Source organism: Dermacentor andersoni, chromosome 2 (assembly GCF_023375885.2).
Source record: "Dermacentor andersoni chromosome 2, qqDerAnde1_hic_scaffold, whole genome shotgun sequence".
NCBI classification, from domain to species: Eukaryota; Metazoa; Arthropoda; class Arachnida; order Ixodida; family Ixodidae; genus Dermacentor; species Dermacentor andersoni.
The window spans coordinates 76433232-76450135 of record NC_092815.1 but is presented as its reverse complement, the minus strand read 5'-3'; the positions used below and the strand labels follow the sequence as shown (position 1 = coordinate 76450135).

Here is a 16904-nt window from a genome sequence, read left to right as displayed (position 1 = left end):
CAGCGCCAGGAAATTGGAGGCGAAAGTGAGACATACGCGATGTGCTTTTTAACTTTTCTGTCTGACAGCGGCACGAAACTGGCCTGAACGATAGACTGAAAGCAGCACTAGTGGTGCGGGTTTGCGTGTGCTTTGCGAGTATGGTGCGCTTTGCATGCGTTATTCCGTGCGTCATCGATCCTATCTGCAATAGGCTGCTAGAGAGCGACCAGGCAAATTTCTTTAGCTTTCCCAGAAGTTCGTCAGTCCCGTTCCTCCGAACCAATACATAACTGTAAAAAAAAAAAAAAAGAAAGAAGTAGCTAGAACGGCTGACGGTAAATGACGGCTGCGATGTAACAGACTATCCGAGTTCCAGTTGCGTTTTTTTTTTCTGTGCCAGCGCCAATCTTACGCAATCCGCTCACTAAATTTACGTGCAAGTTTGGATGACTGACTGCCAATTCCGTATTATGCTATCCAATAATAAAGTTCAAGTGCAAGATTGGCGGACATTTAGATTTGCTAGGAGTTGTGTGGGACTCTCGCAATATGGGCAAGCAGACGCAGCCGCTCGATCTTCACATAACAGCGCCGTTTGCGTTGCTATCCCGCTGTCAAGAACAGACGCAGCGGGAAAGCTCCGTGCGCTTGCTCGCGTGCTTACCTTGGCTCAATAGAATTCGGCAGACTTTTAAAACAGGCGCCTTAGTTCCCCGGATGCTGATCCTAAGCTACGCCTTCCACATGGCTTACCACGACGGGAGGTGTAACTCTCATCTGTCGCCTATGGCTTGGAGTAGCTTTCACCAACGCGTACTCTTACGTCATCGGAATGGCCATATGTCCAGATTGTGAAGTTTGCAGGTGCAAAGAGACGATAGCGGCACCTTCTGTGTGATTGTCGTCGTTTCAGTGCACAAAGACAAGTCCTCACCACCACGCTCTACAGGACTGACAACCGTCCCCTTACGGAACGCAAGATTTTTGGACCCTGGTTCCAGCCGACATCGGCACGAACTGCTTTAAAAGCGTGTGCTTTTTAAAAGAGAGCATGGCTCACTGAAAAAATACAGTATGTGAAAACTGATGCTTTCCTTTATTTTTCTAATCTTCACTTGTTTTCTTATCTTGTATGCCCCTTCCGCACCACGTGTTGTTTTCCTTCCTCCCTTATTTGCAATGTGATGTGGTAAGTTCAGCAAAGAAGTAGCCTGTGCTTCCTGAGCATATGCCCATGATGACACTACTTGTATGTTTGTGACTGCTGTCGTAGTGTGTGCAGTGTATTTTTTACCTGGTTTTCTCATTCTTTTTTTTTTTTTTCCGAGTAGAGTTCGTGACTTTGCAATATACGCCCACATATGGCCTCCCTTTCCCATAACTGATAGATGTGCACGCAAACAACAGCAACATGCGAATAACACTATATATGGTGAAACGAAGGTGAAGGCGACGTAAGGAAGATGAAACATCATAGGGAAGGCTTGGTAGCTGGAGGGTCCCTTTCGAAAGCTTGGAGAACAAAGCGTGCTTTATGATCCACAATGCCAGCAATTTCCCGTCACCCTCATTCCAAAGACCATAAAAAAATACAAGAACAAAGAACGCGGGAGCCTACTGAATTATAGAATAAAATGAACGAATAGGGACAGACGATATAGCTTTCCGGCGAAAACTAAAACATATCTCTTCAGACGTTCGTGAACAAAACGTACATGAAATGGAAATGAAATAAAGGAAGAAAGAGAGGGAAAGAGAGCAGAAGTTAAATAAGAGCTAGGAAAGAAAGTGCGGAACGTTAAGGCAGCAAAAAAGAAGAAGGGAAGGTAACTATAATAAAGGAAAGAGTTTTCCGTGATTGAAACAGACGGGACGTGTTTGCAGCGGGCGCACCGGTGAGCTATGCCCTCGCTTCCAGCGAGATTGCGTCGTGGCTTCTTCTTCGCAAAAGCTGGGCTTCTTTTCTTTCCGCTTGCTGCCGTGGTCTCTGGGGCCGCGAGTTTACGAAAGTTGTGCGCAGCTTGGTTCTGCGAGCAATGAACGGTTCGGTCAGTAGCGCAGTGTTATCACTAGTTCCTGGCCGCGGGTAGAAGGATCAATCATTAACAGTAACGGCCAAGTGGCCGCCCGCCCCTCCCCGTTCCCCAGTCTCACCTGGAAAGCTAAAGCCGGCGCATTATTTCTTTTCATTCTCAGCCTATTTTCACGTTGTAACGCAAGAAGAGAAAGTGGACCAAAGGAGCGCCCTGACGCACCTTCTTTCTTCGTTGTCACGCTATTGTTGTGCGGTTGCTGTAGCTGCGAGAGTGGGCTATGGACGAAACACCGAAAGACATTTGTCGCAGTCGAAGTGTACCCTCTTCGAGGCCGGTAATCTTTCTTTTCTGCTTGCGTGGAAGCATCCAAGCTACGCTGTGTGGGCTATAAATGCAAGAAACGAAGAAAGTGCGATCACTGGAACAGCGAAAAGCAGGTGCTCCGACAAAGGCCTGACGTTCTTGGGCGAAGAGCAATCTTGCAAGGTGAAAAAATGGGAATTATAGGTTGCGCGAAAGAAGGAAGCATCTCCTTCGTCTAAAGACGCTATTCCTTTCCGCTGACGCATAAAAAGCTCGTCTGGCAACATCTCTTCCTGTACCTACACGACGCGGCGAGTTGCCGAATAACTCCGCGTACTATACAAATAATTTGTCACGCAAAGTTCCTGTTTCGCATAACGATTCGATAACAAGTTGTTCTGACAATGCGCGAACCAATATGTATACGTAAGCATATTAAACCAACCGAACGAGATTCCGAGAAAATCATAGTGAAAATTAAGGCCCTTTTAATTACCAACTACAGATAGAATACGCTCAACTTTGCGATAAATTTCTTATCCTTCCCATCTTCATACCACATCATCCACCGCTCACGTGCACGTATTATATGCGATTAGTTTTGGTAACCACACCTCTCTCTCATTAATTCTTTCCGTACCGCGCCTCTTGGGCATCGTTAGCCCGATATCTATGGTTTGAAACGCCGGTTTCGAGACTTTCCGCGCCGCTCACGGACACACTGCGCTATTGGAGGGGAAGGAGGGGGACTATTCTTTTGTTTCCTAAGCAGTTCGCCTTTTTACCCCAGGTGGTGATTTTTAAACGAGCTCCGAAGTTTTCGCGCTCGTCATCGTAGAAAGTAAAAAAGGCCGCCCGCTATCCATGGCTTGAAACGCCGCTTTCGAGACTTTTCGCGCCGTTCACGGACATTCTGCTCCGTAGGACGTGAAGGAGGAGAACTATATTTTTGTTTTCTAAGCATATCGCTCTTTCCTCACCAGGCGTTAATTCTTTGAACGCACCCCGAACTTTGGCAGTCGTCGCAGCAGAAAGCAAAGATGGCCGCCTCCGGGAGCGGCGCGCGCGCTTCGAAAGATCGTCGCAGATCTCGCAAATTCCGCTGCGTTTGTGGCTGACTGTATATATGGATAGAGCAGCAGCGAGTCTGAGGACGCTACCCTTTCGTTGGACTTTGACTCTGAGACCCGCGACGACGCAAGCCAGCCCGGAACATGGACGGCTGCAGCCTGGCACGCCAAACTGCAGTGCGTGCACTTAAATTTCTGTAGTGGAATAGCTGCTTAATGAAAAATTTTGCTTTTCTTTTTGGAGATAGTGCTAATTAGACGGCAGTACATTTCTCATATCTCGTAATTTTATTTTACATTTTCTTTCTTTGTAGATTCAAGCGCCTCTTTACAAACGTTGTTCAATTTTATCCCATAATCTTGATTTTGGCAATTTCTGTCTTTATCATGACAAACATCTCGTTAATAAAAATTGTATGCGTGAAAAGTACATTCATTCTGCCTTTCGTACATAAAATACTGAGTGCAGTAGTTTCATCAGAAAAAAATATCTGGGGTAACCTACAAAAAACACCTATTTTCCCCATGGTAGGAAAAGAATTAAAGCAGCGAACAAAAGCTTACGAGGACGAAAAAAAGAATAAAGTAACGGAAAACGAGCACAGCTATTGCATAACGGGGCTGTTATATGCAGCTTTCATTCAGGTCGATGTCTCCCTCTCGCCCATAGCAAACACGCATACGTTGCGTTTCTTGTTCGTCCCACTTGTGGAAACGCACTAGAAGCTGCAGACCTCCCGAGACTTTAGCGAGTTTCGAAACAGATTCGACGCACGTCAGAAACCCATCACCGGTTTGTTTCCTTTTTTGCGTTCTTGTCTGGATCACCGCCCACCTGCGTTTCTTTTTCTTCTCGCTGAGTCAGTCCAACAAGCATTGCGCAAAGCTTCTTTCCGCACCGAAGATTTGTTATGACGTTGTTCTCAGTTTTCAATATCTTTTAGTAGCTATATTTTCTTAGAAGAGAAGCTCTGCTAACCACGGAGCAAGTGCACTTTCATCACGAAGCTCGCTACGCGTCTTCGTGTGCTCACGACGTTAGACGCCGTGTTAGGAGATTACATAACCTTTCCTGCTCTCCGGTGCAGCATATGACGGGCTGTATTCATATTAAAGAACACTAAAAAGAATTACAATACAAAGTTTAACTAAACAAAGACTGAACAGGTCAGCAGGGATTGTTGAATGGGTATGTTATTGGAGTGGCCAAAAGCCCCACCTGCGACACATGCAGCTGTGGAGAGACGCTAGCACACATTATCTGTGTCTGCCCACGCTATAGTGTCGAGATGAAAGTGATGTGCAGAGTCACGGACCAAATGGACAATCGTCCGCTATCATAACTAAAAGGCCAGTGCTCCCAAAGAACATCCGCACAGAAGACCTCTTTCGCGCTGCTCAGATTCCGGTGGTCTACGGTTCTTCACGATAGACTTTAAGAAGGCCGCTCCCTACCGTTCTATAGCGTACGCGGTTTGTTTGCGCTCGTCACTCTTTCTCTCTCTCTCCTCCTTCCTCTTAACTTCTCTTTTTATCTCCCTATTCCTAGCCCCCGTGCTGGGTGGGTAACCGCAACTACCTCTGGTTAACCGCCATGTCTTTCTATGCATTCTATATCTCTCTGTAGATGAAGAGGTTGGACGCAAAACGTTACCGGCTACTCCGTTTGACAAGTAACTGCGACCTCGAGTGCAGGCTCGGGCGGAACTTTTCGTGCAAGGAAACGACCCAGATACGCAAGAGTATCACCGATACCCTGAGAGCCGCACCCATAGCTCAGCGGCACCGCGTATTAGAACGAAATTCGTAATGGACAGGTTTGGCTCTTCGTTTTGTTTGCTTCTGATTAACCTCACTGCGTCAGAAAAGATTCAGTTTTGATAAGATATTCTACGAGTCCCAATTTATTGTACATAGTCCATCAGCCGTCTCAAGTGGCCTTCACCTCGCTGTTCACTCGCCTTGCGCAAACCCGTCATGACGCCACCGCATTCGGATTTGCGATCAAACTGATTTGGTTGGCTTCTTTATTATATATGCCGCACATACATGCTTTCATGCCCGCGCAGTGCTAAAAAAGCACTGCGGGTTTGCGACGCCGCCTCTTCCTAACAAAGCTTCGTACCTAAAAAAATATAGGGTGCCACTTAAATAGGAGCTCTACACCTAAAGTCGTCGCCCCCTCCACCTACCAATAGGACGAAGAATCCTACATGCCTCCTTTGCTGCTGCAATGTTTCCAACGGCGCGCACCGTCGATAAAATTTTCCGCACACAGGCCGCCTCTTGTACACATCGTATCAGCAGTTAACCTCCAGGGGAATAAATACCATCAAGGAATAAAGCAATTGTACCAAAGTATCAACGGCTTCTCTCTCTGGCGTGTCCTAAAGTGAATGAGTTAATTCTTTGGAGACGTTCTGCTGGAAATTATATAACGTTAGTCCTTCACCACGCCCTGCTATTTCGTTAAATTTAGTTCTGAAGTCACTCCGAAGAACCAAAAAAACAAAAGAACCATTGATATAGCCCATTAAGTCCCCGCAGACACATGGCTTCATCCCGCTGAGTATAGTACTTTCAGGCTGGGGGTACACACGCAATTAACATTATGTGACACTATGCCTCTTCAACGACAACTCCCACGCGGCTTTGTTTAGCGTCGCCGACCGAAAGCGTGGAGTGGTTACCGGCAGGTTTTGCTTTTCACCCTACAGGCGCGACGTTAAGTCTCGTGCAGGTGCGCTTTGCGCAACAACACTATCAGCGATTACAAGAAAAAATTCACGGCCTACGTCATACCCATAATGGCAATCTGATGTGAAATCCTTGTTACACCCTCAAGTACACTGCGAACCTCTTACGATGTCAATAGTGGTCATAGAGAGAGAAACGAAGAAGGAGAGGTAGGGAATGTTAACCAGCGATGTGACCGGTTGTCTACGCTACAGTTGTGGAGGGGAAATGGGAAAAATAAATAAGAAGAGAAAAAAAATAATATATAGTCTGTCATTCACAGTCAGTCGCAGAGGAATCTCCACTGTCATGCAATCAAGTATCCTTCACGAAGTGCAGAAAGGCTCTTGTGGCTTTTTGCGTGCGAGAATGCGTAGGCCATGGACCATGGATCTTCCGAAAGCCCTCGATTACCTTGCAGGTTGAGTTTAGCTTGTAGAGTCACATCGTCACGACACTCTCCTGCTGACATGACGCACTCTGTGGCGTGATATCTTTGCGTCGTGGTTTCACAGTTGTCTTGACAACAGGTTGCAGTCAGTCTCACTTCAAGGACGTGACGTCAACATAAAAGAGTGCTGAAGGCGCAGCTAGCTTTCTACGTATACACTGGGTAAATTATGGTGCCGCACGCAAGACGCGGGACGAAAGCGGTTGACTGAGATCTATATTTGCGACCTGTGCCATTATGCATAGCAGCGACTTTGACTTGTTCCCGCTGAAAACAAACAAACAAACAAACAAACAAACAAACAAACAAACAAACAAACAAACAAACAAACAAACAAACAAACAAACAAACAAACAGACAAACAAACAAACAAACAAACAAACAGGGAAGCAAAGAAACACACACACACAGGCGCGGGAGCACGCTCACGCGCGTCATAGCTTTCAGCGCAATTTTGCTCACGTTTTAAAACAAACCCTTGTGACACGCGAGGACAATGATGACAGCTCCATTAGGTTAGCTGTTTCGGAGTACCATTGAAGAACGGTGGGTTTAACTACGAGCCATGGACATGCTCCTCGAATATTCTCGCTTCCGTGTCGTAAGCGCACCCTGCACGTAAATGACTGAGTGAAATTTATTTCGATGTATACTTAGACCTCGCCAACAACAACAAGAAACAGCGGGTCACGGGCTCGTCCTTAAAACACGTCATTGCCTGGTTGAGAGAGAGCAAAGAAACCAAAGGACAGACAGGGAGGTTAACGACGAGATGTCGCCAGTACAAGGAAAGGGGTACGAGCGATGAGTGAAAAAGAACGCAAGAATGAACAATATTCTCTGTGGGCGCCGTCATACATTTCGCGAAGGCACCAAATATTGGCACGTGTACTTGTTTATCATTTTCTCTCGGACTGCATTTCGCCCACTAACAACGTGAAGTTATCGCCCAGCACAAGACGCGCCTGCATTATTGGAACTTACTCGAATGTTATCGATGGTTCCACGCGTTGTCTCTTATCACCGAACCTTGTGTAATCTGATTGTACGCGCGACGCGAATTGTGTAGTACTTCCTATATGAAGACACGTCGGCACCAGCGATTACTCTGGAAGCTTTGATGGCTCATGTATATAAGCAGACGCAATATAAGCCGACGAAATGTTCACCTTCCATATACTTTGTCCACGTCTGTTGCACATCTGATTGCTTCCGCCAAAGAAAAGACTCAAGAAGAGCAGACGCTCCGGAGGTTTCAAGTACGAGGCAATATTGAAATGGCCACTGACGACCATTTTGTCTGCTTCTGTGATTGTCTGGCGGAGTAACAACCTCGCAAGGTCCGTGTGCCTTGGTTGCCAGCTGCTGTTTTTTAAAGTTGTATCCTACTATAGTTAAAAGCTTAGTAAGTAAATTTTTGTTAATTAGTCGATTATCCCTTTCAGATCTTCGTGCAAATAATGTCCACCTCTTCGAGCAGAGCAGCTCATGGACTAGAATTATGCTAGCTGCCACAGGCACTAATGAAAAAAAAATTGAATGCGTTCGCTGAAACACCCTGTGCAAACCACACGCGTAAAGACCGGGTCCAGACAGCTTACCGATTCGAGTGCACTGCGACGTCTCCCGTTTCCACGGACCATCCCTGTCTCAATTCTTTTCGCACCACACACACGCAAAAGAAAAAAATAATAATAATAACAAAAGGGTTCCTCGATCGCATCGAAATCCAGCAGATGAAAACTGTTCCGCAGGGAGAGATGAACATACAGGCGATATCCCGGTGATAGGGATCCACGTACACCGTGCCGCTTTGTCACTAGAGGCCTCATTTGGCCTATCTTGCCGCATCTGAGATGCATCTCCTTTCGGAACCGCGAGCGTTGTGCGTCTCTGTGATGTTTCGGCCCTGAGGTTACAATAAATAAATAAATAAATAAATAAATAAATAAATAAATAAATAAATAAATAAATAATCACCGAGCAGCCATACTCATTCCAAGGGACATAAGACGTGGACTACGTACTGACGAATGGACGGATGGACAGACGCGCAGACGGACTGTAAGGCAGACAAAGAGGAAGATGTTAGCTAAAAGAAAGTAGGCGGATTAACCTTTTCGGAAGGCAATCCTGTGCGGGGCAGAGGGGATACAATGACGAGATAAAAAAAAGAACATATACGTAGGAATACGTTCCACCGGTACACACAAACGAGAACCTGTCGAGCAGGTCCGAAGAGGGTGCATCCGAGTGTTTTCGGCAGAGAGGTGCGTCGTATGTCACCAACCGTGATAACGACCGGTAAGCTAAATGTCTAAGCGCTATAAAGCGGCTATTTAGGCGTGTAATAGCGAAAAAAGGATGTCCGTCGCAAATTTATGGAAATCTTTGACGAGACCGGCTAAATTATCTGAATTGTAAACACTCTTCCTCGAAATTAAAAATATATAATAACAACCGCAGTTATTGCGTACCAGCCACCTGGCTCGGTTCTTGAACGAGGAGTTTCGGGTTTCATTCCCGGCTGTGGTGGCTTCACATTGACATTGGACGTAAATAGGTCGTTTTAGAACCGGGGCCCTCCCTAACGATTAACGCTTCGCTACAGCGCATGCGGCGAACACAAACGGTACCTTCGGGTTTGGGTTTTCGCGCGCCTCTAAAACTAAATTTCAAAAATAGTTCGGGTACCCCCAAACGCCCCAAACCTGCGTTGGGTCTTCTCAACGTCGCCGTGAGCATGTCAAAAACACGTCAAGACCTCCTGGTTGAAAATGATCAACTATCCGTTATACTTTTAATCCTGTAAAATATTACAGATTACATTTGTTCATGGTATTTTTTTTATTATTTCTCGCATTATTTTTTTCATTTTCCTTCCCCACGCAGGAAGGGCACTGCAATTGTGTTATGCGAGCGCAAGTCGGGAACCCTGTCCTGCAATAACGTGCTAATTTGGGTCGGTTGGCACATGTCTGAAGAAGACGAGCGATCGAGTAACAGCAACGCAAACAACGGGACGTGACTGAGACAGGGCTTCGTCGGCTTCAGCGACGTCCCGTTGTTGTTACCCGTTTTCTTCAGGCCCTATCCTACAGCACCTTCTCGGCGGGGCAGACCGCGAACGCAAAGCGATTGCTTGCTGTGGCGCTCTATAATCTCTAGACTATTATTCTAAACATCCCTAATATGTAAGCTCATAGCGATAGGATGCTTAGTATGTTAGGCAGGATATGGGTGCGATGCGGGTTTGTTACTATGCCTTAAAGCGTAAGACAGTACGCTTCACGAAAGACCGGTGGGGACAGCAGTGTGGAACTTCGGCAATAGAGCGCCGTGACGTCATAGGTTTTGGCATCGTGAGGGAAAAGCTAGCTAACTGTTAGCCAACAAGAAAAAACGTGCACGGAATATGGAAAACTCGGGCGCCGTGGGGGCTTAGCGGCTATGGCGTTGCGCTGCTAAGCACGAGGTCGCGGGATCGAATCCGGCTCCTGCGGCCGCATTTCGATGCGGGCCGACATGCAATGGGCGCACATGGAAGAACCTCAGATGACCAAATTAATCCGGAGTCCCCCACTACGGCGTGCCCCCTAATTTTGGCACGTGAAACTCCAGAACGTAATTTAAATTTTAACCTGGGAAAAACAAAGCCTTACTGATAAGGGACCTATATGTCTTAAGCAAGAAATTCGAGACTTCTGAAATAACGATACAACATTCTTGATTAGTCTCCTATTTCTCTACAGCGAATGATCCTATGCAAACAATGCTTTACTTAATATTTGCGGGAACGAAAAAAAAAAAAAATCCGCATCCTGAACTCCACCGTGCCACAGGCGCGAAGGATTCGAGGACTGTGTAAACATATTCTGTAGCTTCAGATTTCTCGCAACGTTCAAGTACATAAACTTCAACCAATGCACTGACTTAGTGTCGGGATCAGTCCCTTGAGCGGCGTAATGTCCTTGACACACGAAGCTGCTCTGTCGTCGTGCTCGCAGTAGTCAAGTTCCTGACCTTCTGGACTGGCAGAGGTACGCATCCCGAGCGTGTGCATCAATTGCGTCTGCATTTTGTTTTTCGTCACCCTCCTGGATATATTGAGCGCCGGCCGCAAAGCGTTAAGCAAACTGCACGTACAAACAAACCGACTCGCCATTATTTGCATGTGTTCGGTGATTAGTTTGCAAGGACAGTGGCCATTACTCTTTTTGCATTTGCCGCGCTAAGATCGCAGGTTTAGATGGGAGTGGACCCGACACATAAGAGTTATAGTATAAGCATGACGAAATTGAAACAGCCTGCTCATACGCGTACTCGGTCGAAGAAACCGGAACAAACCAACTTTCAAGATACAAGAGAAATCCGATATATCGTGTCGAGAGTGCCCCACTATACCCGCCGCGTATCGGTGATCTACTACGTTTCGTCCCGACGTCGCGCACTGATAGGCAGCGCGAGGAGTGCCGCAAGTGCTACGCAAGTGCCGTGAAGTAATAAGCAAGCAGCCCTTACGCTAAACAGAAGCCGAATATCAGAAAAGAAGGGGACCAAATGAAACACCAATACAGAATGTCGCATCCGTCTTACTTTTTTTTTTTTTTGCTGTTTTCAACGGACGAAAAAAAAAAGCAATCCGCTCAGGAGTAAGTTTCGTCGCAACGAAAATCCGTAGTCAGAGAGCGAAAGGGTCAAAAACGAAAGAGGGAGAGCGCATCGACTAGCTCGAGCCATTCACTAAATCGGGCTCGAACGAACAATGCCACGCACGTCAGCGATGGTGACGCTACAGTCTGTGAGGAGGCTGGAAAGAGAGGATCGAAGTTGGAGAGCAAACGATGCGCGTGACGTCATCCGAAAGAACGCCTTGTGAGATCACTCGTAGAATAAAAATGGATAACGTTGAGAATCTGCGCCATTATATCTTTTGTCATCTTTCTTTGCGTCAAGCAAGGCAGACTATCAAAGTTAGCGAGACATACTCGCTTAGCATTCACGTCGTTCACTGGAGCGCAGCAAAAATCCACAAACGCACTGACGCGTTCGAGTGAAGAGTGCATCAAGCGCCGTTTACCCGTACACGATCTAACCTGTATAGGTGGGCACCACTGGGGCGTTTATTCACCTCCAACCCTTCAGCTATCAAACTTCCACGGCATCGAGTGGCTAGTCGACCGAACCAACGAACCGACAAACGCGACGGAAGCCTGAGGATGGTTTAGTCGATCAATCATCAGACCCCAGTATTAAAGAAAGCATTTCGTGTGTTTTAAGGTGGGTAAGGACGGCTATCAGGCACTCATACTCCCAAAGCGTTTCTTTCGTAAGACGTGATTGTCTGTCGTTAACCAACAGTCTCCACTGATCACGTTTACTGTCACGATTGACCAGCGCCTGTTCTTGTCAGGGTAGAGAATAACGAGTCGCTCGCCGCTGTGCGTTCTGTGAAGACAGAGTGAGGATAGATTGAAAACAGCCAGTCAAATTCTAACGCCCTTCTTCCTAGAACGCTCATGCAATCCTTACAATTACGCAACGCTGTTCCTCGCCACATAAGCGCGGAGAATTGCATTACCATGAACGTCAATTCCCTGCAGTCACCGGGACCAATCAGTGCGCGATTTTCCGTAATTATCCGTTAGGACTGTGATTACTCTAGCGACCGGGCTGCACGCCTGCACGAAAACCGCTCCTACTTTCCTTAGGGAGCAATTTCGACGGCGCTAAGTCATCCATCGGATAATTGACCGACCAAAACCAGACTAGCCCTCTCGCAAAGCTGTACCCACTTTGCGACGTCCCTGTCAGCGCCAGCGGAACCAGTCAAACAACCAATTAACCCATACAGTCCTACGTGGAGTGGCAATGCGCGCGGAACTTCCGGTGTCCCTCGAAAGGCGCGATTCGCGGCGTGGGCCATTCGCAGATATCCGCGCTTCCCCGCCTGCGGGTCCGGAAGATGGCGCTACCGTACCTCTAGTTCTCAGTCTCAAGTCCACTCCTTCTCCTCTTTCCTCTCCCTTCCTCTCTCCCCCTTCCTCCCGAGCCCTTGATCCTCCTCTTCCTCCGCCTTCGGCGAAGGAAGGCAAGGGAGCAGCCGCGCAAGGCGCGTCGGCCGGCGGCGCCAGTTTCTGGCCGCGGGAGCCCGTGCCGCGAACGCTGGGCTCCGGACCGCGGTCGCAACCTCCCCCCGTTGCGAGTTGGCGGCACTGGCGGCTAGCCGTGCAGTCGCACGCACGCGCTCGCGGCTCTACTTCGACTCGTCGTCACTGACTTTTATATTTTTTTTTCTTTGGCGAAGCGAAGCTGCGGGGGAAGAAAAACAAGAAAGGAAGGAAGGAAGCAACCCGAGCGAACACTACCAACTACCTTGTCGCGTCAACTCCGACATCCACTCTTGGCTCGGACTGACAAGGCCGCAAGCGACTGACAACAGCAGCAGGCAGGTAAAGGAGAAAACAAATGCATACCGCTATACCCCCCGCTATTCCTCCCTCCACACGTACCCACCTCCTCTCCGATCCTTTTGAGCCGCACGTGTGCTGCGTCTCCCTGTGCCCAGCTTTTCCCCGGTTTCCCGACGAGCAACGCTGGCCATAACACCCGCCACTGCTGACCCGTCTCTCGCCTGCTAACACAAGTATCCGAACCCAAAACAGAAACGACTTAAATCCAGAGACCACCTCCACGGCCCCACAAAAGTCCTCCCAAACTTAAGCCTGCCGCCGCCTGAATTCCTATTGTGCTGGCATGTGCGGCATGGCTCGTAATCCCTCGCCGCATCACCCGCACAGCCCTCAAACATTCCTCGCTGTTTCCCTCGATCGCCTGCGGAACATCACCTCGGGCAAAAGAATTGCCGTCAGCCCGAGTACTTTAGGATCTCGCGAAATCCTTGAAACTCCACTGCCACGCCTCACTAACAAACGCTTTGACGTGTGCATCGTGCAGTTCGTTATACCGCATCACACTCGCCTGCGTTCCTCGTGTCGATGCGAAACGATTTGAGCGAAAACGGGAACCAACGCGCGAAGTGAGCGCGGAGCCCTGAAACGACGGCGGGTTTTACGAAGTTTTTTTCGTCGAGGTTCGGAACTTGAGAATAAAATGAGAGTTTAGTTCTACAACTCGATCTGGGCGCGGATGTGACAATGATTGATGCTGCGGAAACGGGCTTCCTCGCGACCTCGCCTCGCTGCCTATTTTCCCAACGTCCCGTGACACTGTGCAGTTACGGGACGTTGACGCGCGCTTTCTTCAGCCGGAAAAGGCACAGCGTGTTGGAGCTTCTTTTTTTTTTTTTTTTTTTTTTTTTAGGAAGTTCGGTTTGTTCTCATTCGAGCGAAGTTTCGGCGAATGAATATGTCTTGTAGTGTGACATGTTCTATGCGCAACTCGATGAACGAACCCCGAAAAGTTTAATTTGACTAGTGAAAGTTTTATGTCGTTACCGGCTTCGATAAATCAGTACAGAATCTTAAGATATTGTCGGTTTTCTTAAAAATGTGTTCATTGGCTTCAGTTTGTTTTTGTTTCAATTCTACTGCATTGCAATTTCTTTGTGCTGGGAGATATGTGTTCGGACGGGGGGCGTGCGGTTCGGGCATTCATTGGTGGGCATATGTCTGCCCTTTATTTTAACACATAGCTGCATTCGCACTTTATAATTTGGCTGAACAATTTATAACGATTTATATCTACAAAAAAACAACAGATCTGATCTAGGCACGTCTCAACAACATCATAATTAGCAGTCACCTCACTGAACAGTTATGCTCTATGGTTATTTATAGTTATCCGCACACGGACGTCATGCAACCTCTATAGCCATATGCAAAACGAAGCAACAAATGGCTGCAGTGCGAAGCTATAGTCTGCTCGCTTTAATTTGTCGTGATCACTATATATGGGTTTGCGCAAATATTGTTATGTAGTAGTTTATCCCGCTATAGAAAGACGTTGTGAGGAGAAGAGCAAGATTATGTGACGCTGACATCAATCAATGGTATCGCTCTGCCCTGTGGTTTCGAGCTACGCATTCTCCCTGCATATATATCTCCTGTAAATATTCTTCCCCGTAATATATGGTGGAAGTGCGGGGTAGCGTCGTTAGCCATCACAGCAGAATAGAGGTGTCGTCCGCTGCGGAGATTCAGATCTGAGTAGTACAGGGAGAAGACAGCAATATTCTCCCCGTACACGTATGTATCCCCTGTAAATATTCTTCGCCGTAATAATATATACAACCGAACACTAGGGTGATTCATTCATCGCAACCATTCCGCTCAGTATACCGAGGTTGCCATCTCACAAAAATGACAAACAAATTCAGCGTAAGAACGAAACTTGTGTCCAGTTACCTGTCAGATGATAAGTATGCTGATGGCTTAGGACCACCGCTATAAGTGGTATAGCATTGCACTTTGTACGGGTAGAATGGTTCTGTAGTGATTATTTTGGCCGTGTAAGAACAAGTGCAAGACAGAGATTAGATAGATAGATAGATAGATAGATAGATAGATAGATAGATAGATAGATAGATAGATAGATAGATAGATAGATATATAGATATATAGATAGATAGATAGATAGATAGATAGATAGATAGATAGATAGATAGATAGATAGATAGATAGATAGATAGATAGATAGATAGATAGATAGATAGATAGATAGATAGATAGGAAGTTGACTGGTATATGGACAGGCCCGACGTGCTAATCCAGGTGAAATGGCGAGGCATGCAAGAAGGAGGGTCAGATAAAAACGAAGCCCACACACACACTAAGACATACCCGCGCGCCAAGTAAACTAACGCAAAGGTTGCTTACGTGTTCACACTGATGCTATAAGCGCCCTTGTGGAACGCGGTTCAGGGATATTGCCACTGTTCAAGAACGCCCTGCAGTTGAAGTCGTCACAGCCCTGCGCATCAGTCCAGCATATCAGAGAGTGTTTAGTGCCATGCCAGCCGTAGCTACATCACTACTTGTTCTGAGCTATAACAAAGTGAATGTGGCTACTGTCACTTACTTCGTGACCTCCATGCATTCCATGTGGTTGTCTTCGAATTTTCAAGAAACGCCAATAAGGTTCGTTTGCAGTGGGATTCGAACAAGCCGGCTTCATAGTTTTGTATCATTTTTTCTCCAAAACCCACAGAGATATCTCAGAGAAATTGCTGCGGCGATTACGTCGACGCAGGCGGGACGTATGGTTTTCCACCGAAGAGCCGCAGCTGTTTCTAGAGCGCCGGTGACCTTGAAAATGCATCTCCTTGAGAATAACTCTCTGAAATTAGTGCTATCGAATGCTTAAAACAATCTTAACTCATGCCTTCACGCAGAGGTGGTCTACGTGTGCAAAGTCTAAGTTCAAAACTTTTGCACGTTCTCATACAGCGACAATTTCAAAGTTATTGCCCTGCTCGAAACGAAGTAGTCGCTACACTTGCTCCACTTTTGTTAACTTAACGCGACTCTCCTAATAGCCCCATTACTTAGCTATTTTACCAGCGTGTTCTTCTCCGCACGTTTTCTATATTCTTACAAATATTCGAACAGACAAAGTCACTGATTCCTCTCCCGGCAAACCACTTTTAGTGCAATTTTAATACATTCTTGTAGCCTCTTTATTCTACCAAAATTGTTTAACATTTTCTCGGGCGTTCTTTTAAGTCACTACTCTATTCATGTACAACCTCTGAACCGATATACTCTGCAGTTCTTTAGGAGCGCGTCTTTGAAATATAGAAACCGTCCGTGCAGGTGATTAGCTAAAAATTGTGATAAAGTACGTCTAAACGTTCCGAATAACGGCCGCATTTGTAACTTGTCCATACATCATTGTCGTCAACCCTTAAACTACACTTTTAAATTTTCGGCACGCTGCGATCTTTGGTTATTTGTAGAGGTGCGGATGATAGTTTAAAATGTTGCGCTTTCGGTGCTCACGTTTACGTCCTCAAGCGGTGTTAGCCGCAGTAACAGCTTCGCTGCACCAGCAAGTTGCACCAGGTGAGCCAGTGTGCGCTATTGTCAAATGTGATATTGGGTGCTAAAAATTGCTAGTCGTGAGTGAGCTGCGCGGTGAATTCACGAAAAAAAAAATGTCGAGGAAGAGAAGGTGAAGGTCAGTCAATTGCCTTGACCTTGAACACACGTAGGAATTAATCTGCCACTTAAGTGTTAAACTTGCCGGCAGGCGGATGAATTGGAGGCAAATGTGCCTTATAGCAACGTCACCGTCATTGTTACGTAGGTGTGCGCTGAAAGAAGGGTGCTTACCAAACGGGCGATATATCAACGCACCGCTGACAAT

The 16904-nt window shown here is 46.9% G+C and overlaps 2 protein-coding genes across 2 annotated transcripts in view; one reads left to right on the top strand and one right to left on the bottom strand.

Annotated features, from left to right (window-relative positions):
• LOC126541800 (unconventional myosin-Ie-like) overlaps positions 1-16904 on the bottom strand; it is a 364609-nt gene that overhangs the window by 127452 nt on the left and 220253 nt on the right. The window lies entirely within an intron of this gene.
• The window catches only part of LOC126541799 (uncharacterized), a 484065-nt gene continuing 479674 nt past the window's right edge, over positions 12514-16904 (top strand). The window contains exon 1 of the mRNA XM_050188735.3: positions 12514-13030. The gene's annotated coding sequence lies outside the window, so the exon portion shown is untranslated. The remainder of the gene's footprint in view (positions 13031-16904) is intronic.